Source organism: Aplysia californica, unplaced genomic scaffold (genome assembly GCF_000002075.1).
Source record: "Aplysia californica isolate F4 #8 unplaced genomic scaffold, AplCal3.0 scaffold00343, whole genome shotgun sequence".
NCBI lineage: Eukaryota > Metazoa > Mollusca > Gastropoda > Aplysiida > Aplysiidae > Aplysia > Aplysia californica.
In genome coordinates, this window is record NW_004797613.1 from 465012 (window position 1) to 471179 (window position 6168).

Consider the following 6168-nt stretch of genomic DNA (forward strand, 5'->3'; position numbering starts at 1 on the left):
AGTGTGTGTCTGTGTGTGTGTGTGTGTGTGTTTGTGCGTGTGAGTGTGTGTGTGTGTGTGTTTGTGCATTTGCGTACGCGTGCATGTACACGTGTGCGTGTGTGCATGTGTATGTGTGTGTGTATGTGTGTGCGTTAGTGTATGTGTGAATATGTGTATTTGCGCACGTGTTTGTGCGTGCGTGTGTGTGTGTGTGTGTGTGTGTGTGTGTGTGTGTGTGTGTGTGTCATGTGTATGTGTTTATGTGTTTGAAGGGGCGTGGAAGTGGACGCAGCGTAAAATGATCTCACGTACAATACACAAAGTCGTCAGGACGAGGATGAAAAGAAGAGAGAAAGGAATGCTCATTAGATCTACAACGCAAGGAGATGGGATCACTCTAGTTACTGTCACAACAACCTTGCGGTGGACTATGATATCAAGCCGCTACAGGTCAACTGTCGTATCCGGCCAGCATGACCCCACCCCAACCTCGTGGCCATCAGACGTAATTCATTCATTAAGCCTTACTGCAGATTAATTAGAGCGGCTGTTCACACTGGTGGTCCTTGACTCGGAGTCAGCACAGTCTGTTGTGTTTTCAACCATTCTATTCGCACTTGCCCCGGGTTTTTTTGTTTTTGTTTTTTTACAATTACTCTTCCATATTTTCCTTTCTTTTAACTCATTGTAAACGCGGATTCTGGTTCTTTGACATCGTTTTAGGACCCCCATTCTTCTTCTTTGACATCGTTTGTGAACGTGCATTCTGGTTATTTGACATCGTTTGTGAACGTGCATTCTGGCTGTTCGAACGCGTTTAAATACGCGCTGTTTTGGTACGCTTTCAAATGGTGAAAAATTTCGTTATTCATTTATAGACTTCTCAATTAGTGTTTTCTTTATCTGAAACCGAAGAAGGCGCACAGGAGCACTCCTTCAATAAAATATACAAATTTGTGTTTCTGATTTGTGGTAGGCCTACTACAATAAAAACAATATGGCCCTTTGTCTGCTGTTATATATAGATTTCTACATATATACACAATGTCCCAAGACATCATTTTAGAGCCAATTATTAGAGAAGTTCGCGCTTAACGATACGGCAGTCTGTCCTAAAGTATCTGTTTATAGCTTCTAGATTCCCTCAAGGTGCTCTTAGAAAAAATGGAACGAAATCTACATGTTCCCCATAACGTGCACGCGAGCCCACGCACGTGCACACACTTACACAACACACATACACTCACACACACACACACACACACTCACACACACACACATACACACACACACACACACACACACACAAGCACACATACTAACAAACACAAGCACATACAAACAGACACAAACAGACACAAACATACACTCATGCATACAAAGAGGGAGGGATGGATGCATAAAAAGAGATATACCAACAGACCGACAGACAGGCAGACAGACAGACAGACAGACTGATAGACAGACAGACAGACAGACAAAGCAAATAGCATGAGAACAATAGGCCGGTTTTAAGGACAAGCGCGCTAACCCAGATTTCGGGGGTTTCTAGAAATCTTGACCTGCACCAAAAGTGGGCATTGCCCAACGTGTAGGAAACGTTTGGTTTCGTTGGTGTGTATATTTGTTTGATAAAAAAAAAAAAACTCTCCTTGTCTTTTAAAGACACTTAACAAGGGTTCAAAAACTTTACCTTCGATTTTCTCAAAACAGCATTTTTCGGGATAGCCCCCTTCTGCTTGAAAACGACCAATTTAAAGTCTTTTTTGGGAGTCTTCCCAGAGCACTGATTAAAAACCAGTGTCAACTAAGTTTACATTAAACTGTTTCCATTGGTTCAAATATGAAAGGTTACAGAGGGGGAAGAAAATCGTCCGTGAAGTGTGATTACACTAGTATTTCATAATGTTCCGATACAGCGCCATAAAGAATAAATGGGGTATTTTTCGTTATTCCTGAATAATTCTGCTGAAGCTTATAAGAAACTCCGAGCCACCCGATTCAGCACAGCGACTCTCTCTCTCTCTCTCTCTCTCTCTCTCTCTCTCTCTCTCACACACACACACACACACACACACACACACACACACACACACACACACACACACACACACTCACTCTTCCTCCCGCCCTCACCTGTCTATGCTCTGTCTCTTTTATCTCTCTCTCATCTCTCCCTCTCTCTTCCTCTTTCTCTATTATCCCCCCTCTCTCTCTATCTCCCATTTCTCTTAGACATTTGATCTTAGAACTAAACCCTTTTTACTGTCTCTAGAGACAAGAGATGTCACCCTTCAGGAGATATAGACAGACGACCGTAAGGGATACTCTCCAAGGACACATTGCGATTACAGAAAGTACGGGAGACATTGAGACTCTTAGGTTACGTATGTGTGAACTCTTTTGGTCAACGATCTAAATCGTGACGTCACAGGCGCCGACAGGGATAATGATGAGGAGGGGGAGAAAAGGAAAGGGAGATGGATCTAGGAGAGATGAAAAGGAAGAGGATTGAAAGCGGAGAAAGATGTGAAAGAAGCACAGGTAAAGAGGTGTAGGATTTGGGGGGGGGGGGGGGGGTGGCGCGGAGGGGGAGTTGGAAGCAGGTGAAAGATTAACTTCACATTATCCATCATTTTTCACCCTTCTACTTTTCTGCCTGAATGAAGTCCAAGACTGTTTTGCTTTTTTTTTTATAAAGACCAAATGTTGTATTTCCATTTACCTCTTTGAGACAGCAAAATGCTCTCCTTCTCTTAGGGCATGCAAGGAAAGTGCTATACAAATGACGAATTCATGCGAAAGCTTCCATTGTTATTTCTCCATGTATTTCACCTCCTCACATTCAAACTTATGAATTCACAGAAGACTAACAAAAGAAAGTCAGATTTTCCTACCAAAAGCACAATAGCCCCTGCTAAAAGATAATTGCAAACGTGAGAGGCTGAGACCAGACCTCATTCATTCATACTGGCAGAATGCATTCTTTGAAGCTGAATTCGTAACAAAAATAACATACAAGATGTTGCCAGTTAATGTTTTATCCACCATTTATATCAAATAATTTTAATAGCAGTTAAGACTCAAAATACTGTAGTTAAAATTTATTAATGCAAACAAAAACATTGGGGGTTTTTTAAGGTTAAAAATATTAATTTGATCAAAATTTGACTTCTACCTCTGCGTAGATAGGGGTGGGGGGGGGGGGCAACAAGTATTAAGACTGAGTTAAATGGTTTTGTTTGTTTGGTTTGTTTGTTTGTTTTTCAGAAAAAAGGTTGTCTCTCTCTTGCCCTTTTTAACTCCCAGTGGAGCATACGCCTTTAACAACATTTCTCTAGCGAAGCCTGTCCTGTGTTTCCTTTTCTAGCTGTACCGCTCGCCTCCTTGTCATCTTTGGTCTTCCTTTCTAACGTTTTTCTCGTGGATTCCACGTCAAAAGCCTGTCTGATGATGCTTGTCGGGGGTCTCCTCAGGGTGTGCCCAATCCATTTCCAATTCTTCACCTGCATATCTTCCTTTACTGGCCTTTGGCTAGTTTTTCCCCATAGTTGAGCATTTGTGACTCGATCGTACCACTAGATCCCCACTATCCTTCTTAGACATCCATTTATTATGAAGCTCTGCTGTTTCCCTTTTTCTGATGCTGTGAGCCTCCATGTCTCTGAACCATACAGTAGAACAGTCTTCACGTTTGTTTTGAAGATCATCAGCTTGGTGTTCAAGCCCAGTTCCTGCTAAAGACATCCATATATTCCTGAGGATGATGAGGGCTGCTCTTGCCTTTTGGATTCTGAGCTTGATGTCTTCGTCTGTTCCCCCTGCCTTGTTGATGACACTTCCCTGGTAGGTGAAGGATTCAACATCCGACAATGGTGCCCCTTGCAATGTGATTCGAACGTCGGCTGCATTTATTCGAAGAACTTTCATTTTATCTGTGTGGATATGGAGTCGAACACTACAGTAGAAGGTCCCGAGGCGATCTGTCTTCTGTTGCATCTGGGTTCGACTGTGAGAAAGAAGTGCCAAGTCGTCGGCAAAGTCCAAGTCTTCCAACTGACTGGAAAGGGTCCACTGAATGCCACCGCGTTGTCCCGATGTTGTCTGTCTTATTGTCCAATCCACTGCTAATAAAAAGAGAAAAGGCAATAGCAGGCATCCCTGTCTCACTCCTGTTTTCACTTTAAACGAGTCTGTCCGATACCCTCCAAGTAAGACACTGCAGCTCATCCCCTCATACCTCTTCTTGATCAATCTCACGAACTTGTCAGGTATTCCGTAGTGGCGCAAGAGTTTCCATATTGAGTCTGTATCTACACTGTCAAAAGCTTTCTTGTAGTCAATAAAGTTAACGTTCAGGGAAGAGTTCCACTCTGTGGACTGTTCCATTATTATCCTCAAAGTTGTAATCTGATCTCTACATGATCTCTTTTTACGAAATCCTGCCTGCTCCTCTCTTAGTCTTAGTTTTACATTCACGGCTTCCTCCAATCTTTCCAGTATGGTACAACTTAAAATCTTCCCAGGAATGGACAAGAGCATGATTCTTCTGTAGTTTTTTACACCCATGCAGGTCTCCTTTCTTGGGTAGTTTCACAAGCAGTTCCTCTCTCCAATCCTGTGGAAATTCTTCGCCGTCCCATATCTTGCCAATAATTCCATGAAGAATCATTGTCGCAGTCTCGATACCCGCCTTGAGAACGTCTTTTGGTTTGTGTATGTGGGAAAACAGTTCCTCCTATCAGGCAACTATTTTCTAATAGTTCTCCATTCTCATTTCTGAAAGATATAAAAAATAACATCACAAACAATTTGCATCGCTTCAAAGTTGTCCCCTGCTATCTGCACGCGACGACTTTTTGTTTGTTCCGCTGTCCCTCCTTTTGGACATGTCATACATGAGTAAACACCTAAAGGGGTATATTGTATAATTCTAACCCAGTGTGCCGTCGCAGCGCGCTGGTTTTTCTTTTCTTCTGTTACTTCATACTTTTGGAGAACTCCCACTCCGCTATTTTGTTGGTCTAGATGTTGAATAACGTTACGCGTTGAACGTATAAATACCAGGGGGTAGCTGTTATGCTCAGCATGTGGGGTAGCTCAGGGTTTGGAAGTGAGGAAAGGGGAGAGGAAAGAGAAAGGAAAACGAGACGGAAAGAGAGAGAGAGGAATGGGGAGGGGAAAGTGAAAGGAAAGGAAGAGGGAAGTAGATAGAGGAAAGGGAGGGGTGAGTTCGAAGAGAAGGGAAATAAAAGAGGGGGGAAGGGGGCAAGCAGGTATGATACAGTATTATTATTATATATATTTTTAACTTTGATTTTCAACAGTTTGCCATCAAATTTGTAAACAGCTGCAGACGATTTACTGTTGTTGGTATCATTACTGCTGCTGCTGCTGCTGTTGTTGTTGTTGTTGTTGTTGCTGTTGTTGTTGTTATTGTTGTTATTATTGTTGTTGACGTTTTACGCTCTACAAGCCATTATATTGTTAGTCATTCCAGAGCTGTGCATTCTGACCTCCTTACGGACAACGGGCTGAGAGGAAACATATCACATATGTGTGTGTGTGTGTGTGTGTGTGTGTGTGTGTGTATGTGTGTGTGTGTGTGTGTGTGTGTGTGTGTGTGCACAATAGATAATAGCACAGCATTTATATAGCGCAATTTCCTGTTCAACAACAAGCTCTTGGCGCTTTACAATCTATAATATCATTACACCAGCAGTCTTAATTAAACTTCCTGGGAAATACTTATACAATGCAATCTGCCATTTTTCAGGCGCTAAATTGTCCAAGACGTCCTCCTGTATAAGACGGTCATTTCTATCCTCGACAACGGGTGGCCACCTAAGGCGATTTCGATTGTATATAAGTACAAAAAACTGGACCCTACTCTATAAGAAAGAAAAAAAAACAACTCCCAACCGGCGTCTGTGGTGTAGCAGTTAGCTATGTGTTTCTCTATCGCCCGCAGAAGACTCAAGTTCGATTCTCGAGTGAGGAGGATTTTAATGAGTATCTTTGTTTTTCTGATGGGGTGTAGTATCCCTCTCAGCACGGCAAGGCAGAGTCGGAAGCCTGCCTCCTAATAAATTACGTAGCCTATATTATGTGGGCTTAAAAACACCTTACTTAAATCCCCCCCCACAAAAAAAAGAAAAGAAAAAGAAAAGAAAAAAAAGAAGGACC